The sequence below is a fragment of the Asparagus officinalis genome, chromosome 1 (genome assembly GCF_001876935.1).
Source record: "Asparagus officinalis chromosome 1, Aspof.V1, whole genome shotgun sequence".
Taxonomy (NCBI): Eukaryota; Viridiplantae; Streptophyta; class Magnoliopsida; order Asparagales; family Asparagaceae; genus Asparagus; species Asparagus officinalis.
Window position 1 is genome coordinate 106,317,574 of NC_033794.1, and position 16,670 is coordinate 106,334,243.

The window sequence follows — 16,670 nt, forward strand, 5'->3', positions numbered from 1 at the left end:
CGTTCATCGTTACCTCTGAAGAGTAAAAAATTCAAGATCAATATTACACGAAAAGCCAAATAAATATTGATTGTTACTAATTTTTACATTTAGGTAGTAACTCTAATTTCCACAATAATTGATAATTTCACCTCTAAATACACAAAATTATTTAATACATCTTCACAAAATTCGTAAATAATTCACAATTAAATTCTAAAATCTAATTTATATCATACATATGTAAAATCTAATTTTTCTTCACAAAATCTAAATAATTCACAATTAAATTCTAAACTCTAAATACAATAATTTTCAAAATTATTGATAATTTCCCCTGTAATTTCACAAAATTATTGATAATTTCCACACTAATTCTTCACAAATTTCACAAAATTATTGATAATTTCCCCATTGATAATTTCCCCTCTAATTTTCACATTTATTGATAATTTCCCCTCTAATTTTCACATTCATTGATAATTTTCCCTCTAATTTTCACATTTCTTCACAAAATTCGTAAATAATTCACAATTAAATTCTAAAATCTAGATTTTTACATGTAATCACAATCAAATAGTGAGAGTATACAAAAATGAGAGAGTATAGTTTTTTTTAGGAATGAAGCGATCTCTGGGAAATTGGGACTGCAACTTCACGGGAGTTCAACTCCCGTGAAGTTGCAGTCCCAATTTCCCAGAGATCGACTCTCTGGAAATGTTTGACTGTAACTCCACGGGAGTTGAACTCCCGTGATGTTTCGGAAAACTTTTTACAAAAACCGACCTGTTTTCAGTGCTGGGCTGAAAACAGGTCGGTTTTTGTAATTATTTTCAAAAGAGGTCAGTTTTTGCAAATAAAAACAAAAAAAGGTTGGTTTTGAAAATTTGTCCGATGTTCCCCCCTTATCTACATAAGTAAAACAATGGTCATTTATACTTCGGTTGAATTATCACGGGATTCATCAACTTATAAAGCAAAAAAGAATTATTGTTGATATATGCAATGATAGCTTTTGTTGTCAAATATGCGCAAACATTAATCACATCTTTTTGAATAATCGGTGAAGTCAATTTGTTATTGTATGAAGCAACTGTCAACACGACTTCTTTCATATATTTCTACACATAGCTATATAATGTAAAGTTTCAAGAAACAAGACCACTCTAATTGTTGTTCTCATGCTAAGGCAAGACAAATCTTTTCTTATTGATCTACTTTATTCAATAGTTTTTCTGATAAAAAAATCTACCTTGACGTACAAGAAACAAGAAACATGAAACATGACGACTCTAATCGTTGTTCTCATGCTGAGGCAATAGACAAATCTTTTCTTATATATATATACTAGTTTCAGGCCCGTGCGATGCACGTATTTGTTTAATATACAAAAATTGATGTAGCAAAAAAATGCAAAATAAAACAGTAATAATATATAAGTAGTCATAAATGATACAACCTAAGTTACATATATAGTTTAGAAAATTAGAAAGTTTGGAAAACTTGAATCAGTTTAAGATCATATATAGTTTAAAAAATGTAAATGTGTAAAAACGATATTTAGAAATATGGTGGGAGTTATTTTATTATTTATAAGATAGAAAAAAATTTAAAATTAAAGTAAAATGTCAAAAAAGTACAAAAAATGGGTAAACTTAAAAAATTTGAAAAATGAAAGGTTTGAAAAATTGTAAACATGGGAAAATAATATTTGAACATTTTGTGCGAGTCATATCAATATTTAAACCGTTGATAACTACATTTTGTGCGAGTCATATCAATATTTAAACCGTTGATAACTTTCCAAAGAAATTGGTAAAATAAAAGTAAAATGTCAAAAAACAAAGAAAATATAATACCTATCATATAAGGGGTGTATGACATCCACCTGACGAAAATAAGAGACAATGTAATACGTAAATCAAATAAAGTCAGTGTAAGAAAATTGTATATGGTTACAATTTAAGAACATCATCAAACTATAAGAATACGACATAAGAAGTACTCAATTAGTTAAATAAAATACAACTTTCACATACTCTATATAAACATAAGAAAGAACAAAAATGTTAAAGTAAAATACATTGCCAATAGAGAAAAATAACAAAACATAATATACGAGAAATACATTCTAAACTATCATGCCTGATGATAATGAGTGTAGGTTGTCACATGCTTAACACATGACACGTTTTAGACAATTTAGTTCTGGTGTACTTTATATATCTTCTATATTAGTCCCGTGAATTTTCCAGATTGATGGACATAAATAACCCACCAGTAAAAATTTCCTATAGTTTATGGGATTTTTCTACAATTATTCATTGTAGTTATCTAATAAAAAAATTATTGGTAGTTTTGTGCAAAACCCTCCAAATTTCATGACAACGTTGTGAATTTAACCCTTAATACCTGTATGATAGTGAAATATGAAAGAAACTTTTTAGCTTCTAGTTACATGGCAACCGATTTTTCACAAATTCAGAAGATTATTTCTTTCATTAACTAACTTTCAATGAGCAATTTCAAACAGAACAGCAAAGCTTTTATCCTAGACTTTGGGGGTTGACTACATGATTATTATCCTTCCATTTAATTCTATTAAATCTCTTTTGTTAACTGTTTTTGTGATGCATACTTCTCTAAGTCCATATACAAGCTAGCTTTCCATGACCAATATCATGCCATTTTATTTGGTAGAAATTATTTGAATAGGCCGTGTTTGTTAACTTATATCAAGTTTTGTATATGGACTGCAAATTGAAAATGTACATCAAGCAATTTTGAGTCTCATATTGTTACAGGGTTTTGCAATTAGAACTTCAAACTATAGTTAGAGATATACAAAAACTGTTGATATTTTAATGTTTGAGATCGGAAAAGTGATACCTTGGCCTATAACTACCGCTCCCCTTTCTCCAGCAGTTGCTTTAATAAGCGTATTTAAATCATAAGAAGTATAAGGTCCATCAGTCAATCTTCTTTCTCCAGCAGTTGCTTTAATAAGCGTATTTAAATCATAAGAAGTATAAGGTCCATCAGTCAATCTTTCAGCCCTGATAAGCAAAAAAAATAAGCGTATTTAAATCATAAGAAGTATAAGGTCCATCAGTCAATCTTTCAGCCCTGATAAGCAAAAAAAATTGAATGTTTCAGCCAATTTTTTTTACCATTCTACAAGTTCATATAAGTGAAGAAATTTATCTAAGCATTAATATATTAGTAATAAGTAATAGACCTGATAATGGTATAAGGAAGGCTAGAATTGCGAACAAAATCCTCCCCCATCTTCTTGAACTTTAAAACTCCAATTAGATTCATGATACTGCAACCATCATCGAAAAACTTTATGAGTGCATCTTTTTAACCAGAGAAATGAAGTCATATATGCAAGACTTTTATATTATGAATCACAAAAAATAGCATAACCGAGACCTAAGTAGCCGAGATAACAATAAGAAAGGAGGCATTTTTTTCTGAAATAAACGCACCAGCTAGAATCGAAGGGGTTTTATCCCATTTAGACTTGCAGATGGAGGCATCATAACCTAAAGACTGCAAACTTTCAGTTACAAACTTGACGCAAACATCTTTACCCTTTTCGATCTTGGTTTTATTAGTTTCCACGATCTTTGATGCGTCCGCCAACAGATTGTGCTCCGATAGGCTCTCGTACGGAACTAAACCCTACAAATTAGGAACAAAACTATCTAAATTTTGACCAAAGAAAACTTCATCAAATATCTTACAAGATCAAAACTACTACCTTAATGATCTCCAGCGCATCGCCGGATCCAGCAGCGGCGATCGGAGGGGAATCGCCAACGAATTCATCGTCGGAGCTGTCATCGCAGTTTCCATTGAAGTAGGTGCAGCGCCTTCGACCGCACTTCGCCGACTTCTCATCGTCGACTTCTCTTGGGGCATTTTGGAGGAGGAGGAGGAGGGTTTGAGGAAAAATGCTCTGGACTCCATGAGGGAGAGAAGCTTTGATGCTTTGGGAACTGAATATGATCAATTGAACAAATGATGATGATGATGATGACGATGCGTTGGAAAAAGCAGACAATTGCTTTGGGAAGATGAGAAGGTTGAACTCAGAGTTTTGTGGGAGGAATTGCTTTGGGAAGATGAGAAGGTTGAACTCAGAGTTTTGTGGGAGGGAGAGAGAGGAGCTAGAGATTAAATACAAGTTATCTTTTCCTGGGAGGGAGAGAGAGGAGCTAGAGATTAAATACAAGTTATCTTTTCCCAAAATAATATAGGGAACCAAATTTGATACTAATAGATAGTAATAGATTAAATAATGGAAAAATATTGTTATTTTTAAGATAATGAATAATGTTGGGAACCGAAATTGATGCCATGTGGTGTTTTCAAGGGTATGTGTTATTTTTTGCCATGTGTCATTTTTGCCAAGTGGCGTTTTGAAGGATAAGAGTTTTATATATATATATATATATATATATATATATATATATATATATAAACTTATGTCAACTTAAGTGGACCATTCTTTTTTGGTTACAGCACCACGATCTCCACGATGAGATCTTAACAAACGTTGAAACGTTGTGTATGAACATCACCACGATCTCCAACATGCTTTCTCAAGCCCTCCCTTTTCTGGTTACACCACCAAGTGCCACCAAAATAATTACAACCTCCTTTTTGTTGATTCAACAGTTAAAATAAATTACAACGTATACCACTATATTCAAACAAACTTTCACACTCTATGAACCAATCCTTGCAAACATATTGATTTCTTCGTGGAAAAACATGTGTGGGGTAGTTTGCGAGTATCATTTGGCAAGAATCATTGAGCAAGAATACTCTTTGAATATTTTTAAATTGCGTAGAAACCATAGCAATTAAATGAGCACGTAGCCTCAGTCCGTATCCACCGCAAGCTTATGCACATCTTGGTTACCACCATTTATGAAGGTGGAGGATGAGGCAAATGGTAGTGACGGTTTTCCAAAAATTCCCATGTAGCACTTACATGCTAATTTTAAAAACTTTTTAATCCTTAAATTTTATTATAAAGTTATTGTTAAAACTACTTTAGTTCTATTTGAAACCTAAAATTATTCTATTTTAAAATAACATTGTGATAGATTTAATATTGAACTTAAGCGCTAAGAGTTAATATATTCTAAAATTAATATGTAAGTGCCGAAGAATAATAATTTTCAAGAAGAAATTCTCACATTTAAGTAAGTGAAGGTATGAAGTGCGAATTTCATAAACTTGGAGGAATGAATGGGGGAGCCGAAATGAAGTGAGGGTGTATAAGTGACAAGTAGGGGAAATTATGGGATACTTAAGTGCAATTAAGCCTTAAACTACAGGAGAGACGGAATTTTAGCTCCCCAAGAAAAATAGCCATATTTCTTCTCCCGTGATGTTCGCATCAAAGAGGAGCCTAAGCTCATCAACGCCGCAGCAACCTTCGGAGAAATCGAAGGTCGATTCTCGCCTCCTCTATCGAACGATGGAGGAGTCGATCTTGATGAAGATAAGACGAAGGAAGGAGAAGACGGAGGAGAGGACGACGGTGGCGTTTTCGTAAATAGAGCAACAGGGGGCCGGAGCCAGCTCGATTTGGGGATTGGGAGCGCAAAGGACAGTGTCCTGATTTCTAACTGAAGAACACGAAGGTGGTCTTTTCTTATTTTTGATATTTGTTTTAGAAGCAATGTGAATTTTCTTTTTTTTTCTTCCTATTTCTCATAAACATGAAGATTATTACGTCGTTAGATGTTTCATTGATGTTTTTGGTACTGAATTGAGGCTCCAGGGTGCTGCATTTTACTGGGATTTTACTTAATTTATTTGGTAATTTAGCATTTTCGTTGGGAAATGGGAGGATGGTTTCTTGAATACAGGTTTATAGCATTGAGAGGAAGGGTGGACTGAAGATGATTTGGATAAAAGCAGTGACGTTATTCTTAGCCCACTTGCACGCTTCTGAAGTTTTGACTTGGATATGTAGGGATTGATGATCAATCTTTTTATCCAATTCAAATGGTAGGGACGACTAATGAGGGTTCTTAAAGTTTTGTGATTACATATAGTCTTCTATATGTCACCCAGATACACCATACTTTTTGATGGATAAACTTGTTTAGTCCCCTAACCTTCGAGTTATAGCTTTTCTTGTAAGTGGAGATGTTCTCAACAGAAAGAGCTGTGGTGATGTCACCCGATCACGAGAGGTTGCGATAATGTTAATTGGTACTAATAAATTATGGCTTAAAAGCTCTGTCCGGAGGAGATATAGTTTCTTTCAACATAACTAGAAATATTGAGTTTCAATTTTGATCTCTCATTTTCAATCAACAATCGTTCAGAATCTTTCACTCTTGAAATTTTCCTTTTATAGTCAGGGATTGAAATTTTCATTTTATATTCAGAGACCATTTTGTCATTAAAATTTATAATTCAGATTGTATATGACCCAGAGCACCTCCCACAATTACCCACTGGAGAAGTGACACCGTAGCCTCAAGATTTTTAATATTCTCTCATTGACTCCAATATTATGTCCAGTGAATTTCAAACGCCATCTGAATGACCATCGTGTCATATCTATGATTTGTGCAATATAAGGTAGAGAGCATACTCTAGTACCAACTGAGGCTGATGGGTCTTCAACTCCTGTTATTGATGACATCCATCGATCAATATCATCTTCATCAATTACCGCAAGAGCCTGTCCAAATCTCCAATATGTTACGCTCAAAGCTCACCAAGCGGCAAACAATATTTACTACCAACCACAAACCCGGAATCAGGCTCACTAGAAAAACCAAAATTAAGTTCAAGCACATAAAATTGAATGCTACATCCAATGTCCAAGGTAGTTATCTATCCATGATGTTCATGTAGGTATCAAATAATACTTCTGATGATGTTGCTTGAGGAAAAATGATTGCAATAATTGTAGGAGAGACCTTTCATCCAACACCCACATGGTCAGATCTAGCAAGCGCAATGCTAAGTCTGCCAATTTACAAGCATATTTAGCAGTTATAGATGATTTGACCTTATCTCCATGAATGACTATCCGATTGCATGTTGAACTAAATACGAGCTTGCCTACCAACTAAAAAACATGAAGCATATGGAAGAAAATCACTGAACTATCCAGGTTTGACCAATACGATCAGATGCACAATTGGATCTCCTCAGATTCACCAGGAGATTAGCTTTCTTCATCACTATCTGTCCTCTTCTGTTTGTACTTATCATCTACTAATATATTCTGCGGATCCAAATATTTATTTTTCATTTAAAGACATATCAAATATAAGGAAATCAGATGTCTGCCGTTAGTAATGTACTCCTTTCCCCAAATCAACTTTACATGGAAAAATCCTGCTTCAAGAAGAGGAGATTGCTAAAGTCTTGTTTATGACTATCGAATGAAGCTCTCTTGTAGGCTGTCAACTGGATATTTATTATATAAGAGTAGTTGTACAATCAAGAGAGTATAAGGAGAGAACAAGACATGCAAGGCCGTGGGCCCCCGTTAAATCATCTGGCAGAGCTTATTTGATTTTGTAGATGATAATAGGTAATTTAATATTTTATTTTAATTTGCATGTTAATGATGCCATATTTCTGTACTTTTATCGAATATACGCTAGTTTTGTTACATCATGTGCTCTTATGAATTTTTTTAATCAATATCATCTCTTATTGATTTTTTCCTAATACCTTGTCTTCGAGAAGAATTCTGCTTCAAGAGGTTATAAGGAGAGAACAGACATGTAGGTCCTTGCACGGTTGCACCTCCGTTACATCATCTAGCAGCACTTAGTTGACTTTGTAGATGATAATAGGCAATTTAATATCTTATTTTAATTTGTGTATCATTGGTACCATTTTTTCTTAACTTTTATCGAACATATACTAGTTTGGTTATGTCATGTGCTCTTATGAAATTGTTTTTGAATCAATAACATCGCTTATGAATTTGTTCCCCTAATTCTCTGTCTGCATTATGATTTTTTTAATCGATAGCATCTACTGCTACATGTTACCACCTGGATTGCGTTAAGCTCCCTTAATCATGGAAATGCAAATAAAGAAACTTTTGCCTGCTAGCATCCCTTTCTGGTAAAGTTGCTGGCACCAAAGAACCCCAGTTTAAATCATAAGTGCCCCCTAGCAAAATTTATTCCCCTTAATGTCCAGCTCTCGAGACTTGAGAGTCACATATCCCCAAGTGTAGTATGTCTTCGGTATGCCTCGCTATCTAATTACCTACATTACATTTTTTGGGATGTGAACTAAATCATTAAACATAGACGAAAGACTTTAGTTTGAAGGTTGAACCATAATTAGCAAAACTTGATAGGGAAAAAGTTACAATTAGAATATGTTAGTCTTTAGTACATGATCTACGCCGAAGAGCATAGTTAGCAAGTTAAAAAATGATGGAAACTCGAGCATATCACATAGTGGATCACATTTAAAATGAGACTATCCTGAAAGTGGATTTAAAAGAATCAACAATATGTAGGGGAATGCTTAGGAGTAATCACTTTCATTGCTTAGGATTATCATTCATTAAGAGAGTAAGACTTAAGATGATGTGGTTCATCGATTGAAATCCTAATGATTAAAGTCGCGGAGCGCTTCTGTAATCCTATGTAACTGTAGAATAACTATGAAACTGAACAAAAGTTTCTGCATTATAAGACCAACAAAGCCTTATGGATCAAGAAACAAGAAACATGTGCAAAACTGAGCGTGGCAGAAATGCAAATGTTATAATGGATTATGCGTATCCACTAAGAGATAAGATATTAGTGTATAGGAGATTCAGGGTTGTTCCTATCAAGAATAAAATAAGAGGAGTTGATCATGGACAACAAAGGCTGCAAAACGCACATGTCAGGAGATATGATAAGATTGTAAGTTGTAACTAGTATAGCAATGAGGAACGAAGGTAGGTATGCTAACTGGGTTGAAAGCAATTAAGTATGACATGACAGTGGTTAACTTAATAGAGGAGTTAACCCTCAACCTTACTGAATGGAAGAATATGATTCATGTACCTGGCCTCAAAAACTTGGGATGACTATTTTGTTGTTGTTGCAACATATGTATGCTGGTGTGCATGCCTTAAATAAAATAGGTCAAATTTACATCTGAGCTAATACTCTTCTTTTTTCACATATATGTCTCTTTTACCCACATTAACCACAATCTGATCCAATCATTACTCTGCTATGCTCACTGATCAACAAAGGCTTGAGATTTAATCACATGACTAACGGTGGATTAGGAAAACATGAACTAGTGAACCTGTTTCAATCTAGGAGCTGTACTAAAGCACATAACAAGGCTTCCTATAGCCTGTGCATCAAACTCTGCCATTATGGATTTATTTTCCAAATTCATTAATAATTCTTTAATAGATCACAATCTATACTCAAATCCAAACTACTAAATGCTTTATCTTATTAAAGAAAACATTATTCTTTTTTAAAAACTGTTGGTTACTTTTCTTTTAATCCTATTACTGTTTTTTGTTTCTTTTGACTGAAAAACACAAATTTTATGTTCCTTACATGGACCAGTATATGTGTTAAGATAACCATCAACCACTGTGCAAGTATTATTAGGGTGTTTGGCCAATATTTATGTACGACTAAGAAAGTTAAATGTGAATGTTGAATTTTGGTTTGTGACTATCTGGACTCTTAATTGGTTCGCGAGAAGAAAGTTTTTCGTGGATGGTTTTAGGGAAGCATAGTTGGCTATAAATTATTAACTTTTTTCCTTAGAAACTAAGAAAATGCTCTTTTTGTACAAAATGTATTGGATTTGGAGTTAAGGGAGGATACTTTCTAAAGTATCTATAATGTGGATACTCCCACTTTGAATCGGGTAACCATTCAAATTGACAATCCACGCTAGTAGATGTGGTCTACTATCCTACATAAGCTGTTTGGAGATAATCATTCATAAGTTGTCATCATAATTTACTAATGCATCAAGTTGCAGAATGATCAACATTTCAAATAGATGTAAAATTGCTTAAAATTTGGCCATTTGGTTCATGGGCAGAAAATGATGGAAACTTGAAAAATGTAATCTCGAGGTCCTTTACAGGTAATAGATCATGTCAGTGGTGTGGAACATCAATTTGGATGGCGCAATGTCCACTTCAAATTGTAAGTATCCAATATGTCTTAATGTCGCCTAGTTCAACTTAATGTAATATAGTAGCCATGTGGCATTTTATCCACGAGAGCTTTTGGAGTTATGAACTTGATTTTGATAGAAGTATATAGAACATGTGGTTTTAGTTTTCACTAACCTCCCTATTAGAAGTATACACAACATGTCGTTTTACGCTTTTAGCTTCACCTGCTTTCCCCTCAGAAGTTCTTGGAGTCAGTGGTGGGTTCTAATCTCTGCTATGAGTGACCCATCGTATGTAACGATCCAATCCAACCAATTTGTGATATTATATAATCTGATTTGACCCAGAATCTCTGTGAATCCCAATCCATTTTAGCGTGATCAACTTTAGAGAAGTAGCTGCGCTGATCAAACTTTATACAAACATAGAAAGGTAACATGTGTACTGTAGGTCAATATCTTCCACCTTTTAATATGTAAACTCTGATTAAACTTTCACTGGGCTATCAAATTTGAGTTCGTAGGTGTACACATGAGATTACTCAGTTACATACATGTTTTTTGGTAGTTGATTTTCTACAGTGATAATACATATATTGTAGACTAATCATGTTAAGTGAAATCTTTATTTAACTAGATTCAACACATGTTATTTATCGTAATATGAAGTTCATCCTTTCGGTTTATTCAAAAACATGTAGAGTGCACTCTTGAGGCAAATACTACACTCAAACGGCAAAGTAAAAGTCTTCCAATCACTCTACCAGATTGAGGCAAATACTGCACTCAAAGGCATCTTACATCTAGTTTGTTGATTTCCATCTGTAAGAATGTATTGTAGAGTTAGTATACTACAGAAAGTAACTTCTGTGTTAAAAAGACTGATGTACGAAATGAATTAGAGGGCTTCTGTTGCTATGGCTATAGGATGGTGGGCAGTCGTATGAGGGAAGGGATTATACATGAATAAGAAAAGTGATTAGAAATAGTTTGTCGTTTGGACTTTGTTTAGGTGAAGATTAGATCTAAACAATTATCACAGGATGGAAGATGGTGATACGCTTTAACGATCTAACAGTATGATTGTTTTGATATATATTCTATTGAGGCCTATATAGGTAGTATCTGGCTTTTGGTTGTCTCCTGTACTTTCGCATGTTATATGATCAGATGATTATTTCTTTCTATACTAATATATGTGAATGCACATGCAACCAAGATCAGAACAGGGAGCTTATTGTTATGATACATTTGAAAATAGGACATGTCATTAAAAAATCACACTATGAAAAAATTCTAAAACTAGTGCAGAAGAAAGTAGTGAAAGTCGCCAAAACTCTTTTTTACAGTTACTTTAGTCTGCCTTCCCTCAAGGAATTCAATGGGTTAAGAATTTTTTTCTCGAAGAGATTTATTTCCTGTGAATTAAATTATGCGTCAGTCAGAATCCAATAGGGAAAAAAAATCTGTCCTTGGAATTTATACATGATGGGTGTCCTGGTGATGGTCCTCTAGAGCTATGAATCATGGAAATATACAGTTTACAGGAAAATGACAACAGTGAAAGTAAGATATCCATGTTGTCGCTTGGCTGGATCACGTGAAGTAAGAAGGTAACTTTGCATGACTATAATAACTGACCTTTGTCAAACTTGAAAGCTTTCTGTGGAGTGGTAAGGCCTATCCTAATTATTTGATGAAACCGTCATGGCTATGGATATACAAGTAATTGATTGTTCCTGTGTTATAGTTCATATGTAATTCTGTTGGAAAACAGTATGGAGAGTTTTGCTGATGAGTTGATTTGAAGTTATTCTACACCTGCTAGGTATTTCATCTTTCATCTGTAGTCAGACTACTAATCGAATGTGATATTAGCCTGTGGTTACTGTAGAGGGAGAGTTCAGTGCATCACATTTCCTCTGTATAGTTTTGATCAAAATTTCGCGTTGTTCATGTGCACTAGTAGCATATGTACTTCAGAGGAATTGTGGTTCATCTTTCATAGACATCTCAAATTAACATGAATACCGCCCATTGTAGTCAGCTTTGGTTATTAGGTTTATGGTTTCAAATTGTGGTTAAACTTTCATAAACTTTCAATCGCAGGTTTATGGCTGTAAAGGAGTTATGATTTTTCATACAGTTTGAAATTTCTTCATTGTGGATGCAGCTGCCATATATTCCTTAAAAAAGCTGGTCATGTTAATAAAAATTGCATGTCTTTTCGCATATGGGGTGCATGTATGGTGACAACAAAAGATTAATTTTCTGTCACTTGCAATAATATACGGAGGAAAAATCTTCTTTCTCAATCTCTTTGCTTTCTTTTCCTCTCATCTTTCATTCCAGACAGTTATATTTCTTATCTTGCACTTCAGTCCTATCAGTTAAGCTAAGTTTGAAATCAAAATGCTGTCCATTTCATAATTCCCTTTCCTTTCACTAGTTAATGCATTTTGTTTCCTTCTCTAATGCTAGGATTGATGCGTGACTCATTTTGATTCAAGTTTCTTTCAGATTCGATGTTTCCCTAATCCTTCAGTTCATCTCAATAATTATATCATTGTTATTATTTTCCTTGTATATTATAATTTTTGTTATATATAGATATAAATTGGTTGAATTGTTGGTACCTGCCTTGGTGGCACCAACAGCTAATATATATTTTTGATGAGACGATCATAGTTATGTGTATCTTGAATGAATATGTCTACATGTAGAACCGGGATGGTCGACCAAAGAAATATAAAATTTGATGATATCATATAAACATGAGCCCATGCCCAGCTAAGTGCCCATCAGGCTATCACGAAAAGAGACCATTGAGTAAGCATTAAGGAGACTAGAAGCTAATGCCCTTTCAAAATTGGCATCACTTTGTGAGAGAGACTTAATGCCTACCCATTGATAGAAAGATACCATTTGGTTTGACTTCCTCTCGTTTTCTAGCCACCTTGAGAGACTCATTGATTGGGACTTTGATGGAAACATCCCCCAATTCCTAGATTCTTCTTCTCCATCTCTCACTATATATGCATTGAGGTCGTATGAACGGTCTCCGAACAACAAACGCAAGTCCGACGAGCATGTCTTCTTCTTTGAGGATGACGTTGATAATAATGGTGGCTATCTTGGTCGCGTCGGTTGTCGAGGGCAACACGAAGACGGACTGCGGGGTGGCGCAGACTGCGTTCGGGATGTGCGTGCCTTACGTGATGGGGATGGAACACACGGTGTCGTCGAGCTGTTGTATGGCGGTTAGGTCGGTTAAGGACCTGTCGCCCACGCGGATGGCGAGGAGGGGGACTTGTAATTGCTTGAAGATGATGATGGCTCAGGTTGGGACCGGGAGGGTTGATGGGCGTCGGGCGTCTGGGCTTGCTGGGAAATGTGGGGTTAGGACTAGTGTTATACCTACAAGCCTCAGCTTCCGTTGCTTTGAGTACGTTCTCTCTGTTTCTCTTTTCATTTTTGGTTGGGAAATAATTTGAGCAAATTAGTTTGATGAAATAATCTAGGAGGTAATTGATAATATTTAATAGATGAACATGCTAAAAAGTTATCATATGATAATTGTAAGCATCTTTCTTTCCTTCATTTGGTTAGGTTTGTCTACGATTCTAACTTCAATACTATACGTTATACAGCTAGCTAGCGTATGATCAAACGGACTCCCAAACTTTTCCTTCCGCTACTAGTTTCATTTTCAAGTTTGATTTTTTTTTTTGTGTGGGTCCAGTTGTGGCCCTGGAAAATAACTTGTTTATAATATTTCTTTGTTATCGAAATTAATGGTTGTAAGCTCCAATCGGATGACCCCCAAACATAACGTCATTATCTTTGATTTTGCAGGCTTGCATGAGCGCGCAGTAGCATTCGAGGGGGCGTTCGTAAATAAATAAAACGCCGGTGGGTGGCCCGTGAAATATACACGTGTGAAAAGTCTTGTACGCGCATGTTACGTATCTATCTGTTTCGTAATGGGCGAGTGAGTGGGAGTGATTATGTAATTTGCATAAATTTCCTTCTCTGCTTCGTGTGAAGGGTTCTGATGTCTGCTGTCGCTGTCTAATTTGTTGCGCTTGCTCGTTTCTCTCCATCTCCGAACATAATAAAAATAATCAAAGAACGCCTCGCACGTGTGACGGTCTAAACTTCGCATGCTCCTTCGAGCCATTAACCTATGTGGCTACGTGAAGCTATAATAACTAAGTGGCAATGAGAACATGGAGGCTAGAACCTAATGTCATCTCAAAATTGGTATCGAACCGTGAGCCTACCCCATGAGAGGAAGGTATTTGTTTTGGTTCCTATGTAATTATCCCTGTTTTGAAACACCCATCGTTTAATATCGCACTTAGATTAAAATGCTATGAAGGACCTCGTCTATATATAAGAAAATTTTACAGGGTTTACGAACTTAAATTACTCAGGATTAAAATCAAAGCGATTCATGTGATCCGCTAAACATTTAAACTTCAATAGTTATTATTAATTAATTAGGCAACAGCTTGAATATTTGTTCCCGAAAAGCAAGAACCAGATTTCTCTACTTCCGTAGATGATTCTATGGTGAATCATCTATAGGATTTTTTGTTTATCGTTATTTGAAGTAAGAAGATTAATGACCAAGTTCTTGAGCTAATTGTATGATGATTTTGCGGGGGGAAACATCATAGAGCTAGGATTTTGATGAGCATTATACTTTTTTCATTAAAATATATAGTATTCTTCAGGGCATGAGAATTGGAAAACGTCTTGTCGCTTGTTCAACAGACTTGAGTCGGATTGTTTTAATATAGTTCATGAAAGTAGCCTTTTTATTGATTAAAAAAATATTTATGCGTACGTTTTCAAACCCAAATCAAATACATGAAAGCCGACTTTTAGTTTTCTTTGATTAATTTGCGGGCTTGCACGAGTGCTTAGTCGCATTCAAGGGGAACACTAGCAAATAAAAGCAGTGGGCGGCCCGTGCAATATACACGTGTGAATGTGAATTGGATCTATACATTGATACGTATCTCTATATAATGTTTGAGTTGGAATGATTACTGACTCGTACTTTATATACCGTCCTCTGCTTTGTATGAAGGTTCCAATAGGAGAATTTAATAAATGAAAGAAAACCCTTCTTTCAAAAAAATAATTAGTAAAATTAATCGTTTTGTAAAATAATTAACAAATCTATATCTTTTTTTAAAAAAGTCAACTTTGTAAAATTAAGCTTTAAAATACACGGGACTAAGACTAGTAATCCCCTGTATTTAGTTTTTATTAATTAAGTTTTAAGCATTTCAGCGTAAAGTATACGAGACAACTATTTCAGATTAACTATAATTAACGATTATTAATTACACGATACTATTAGTCCTGTGCATTTTAAAGTCAATATTTTACAAAACTGACCTAGAGATCGATTTTGCTAATATATTTCTATAAGGGTTGGTTTTGCCTATTATTTTTCAAAAATAATCTTTTTTTTTTTAATTCTCCGTTCCAATATTTGTCATTATCTATTTCGTTGCGTAGTACCTTTCTCTGTCTTTAATCATACTAATATTTAAACCCGTGCAAAGCACGGTTCCTAATTTTTTTTTCAAATACTGAACATGTTACTTAAATAAAGTATTCTGCTTTAGATATGAAGTAGTAGATGTAACGCAAATAATAAATTTGTTACCTAACTTGTAGAGTTAAATTGTTACCAGACATGACTTTTATCACTTCTGAGAAACCTTCTCTGCCATTAACCTGAGGAATGAATCATACTTTTTTAGGCACATATTGTATGTGTTTTAAATAATTATCAAATAACATGTAGAAGGTTAGCAGTCCGATCAGGTTTTTGAAAATTGCACATTGAATTAGTTCAACTCACATACCATCTTGAACATTGTGGAAATCATCATCACAATCGGACTCCATGACCATATTTGAGTCGAACCAGGCATCAACAATGCTCCCTGATGATTTTGAAACTGTCAATGAATGAAATATTTTGCAAATATGCATAAGACTATGAAACTACAGATCATAAGTCATAGACCACGTTATTGTTGTATAAGTCATTTATTAGTATACAAATATGCAATTAGTGGGTGTAAAGTTCATAATTTCATCCGCCACTTTTGCCGGCAAAACAATGTAAAATTAGTTAAACTTCTTTCGGGGTCTTTGAGCAAGAAATTTCTTTTCCTTCATAATCTATTTTTACGCAATGTATAGGCAACATGATTCTGATCAAGAAAAAAATCCTATTTTGTGAAAAAGAATGTGGACAAAATCTACTGTAGGGATCAACATTCATGAACAAAGCACGTTTACAGAGTAAGGGCATCAAATAACCATTTACAGAGTAAATTGTGCTCGACTTCGCTCTCCATATGCCTAACAAATACACCTCATCTCTCAAATTTCTACTTACCCAGACTTAAAAGCACTCAAATCATGTATTCACCAAAATTTAACTAACACATTAACAAATCATTCATCTTAAACCCAAAAGCATAAACAAAGGTAAC

The 16,670-nt window shown here is 34.5% G+C and overlaps 1 long non-coding RNA gene across 1 annotated transcript; it reads left to right on the plus strand.

Annotated features, from left to right (window-relative positions):
- LOC109828866 lies at positions 5,257-14,198 on the plus strand. The gene is made up of 2 exons (XR_002243883.1): positions 5,257-5,642; positions 13,999-14,198. It is a non-coding gene; the product is annotated as an uncharacterized LOC109828866 (long non-coding RNA).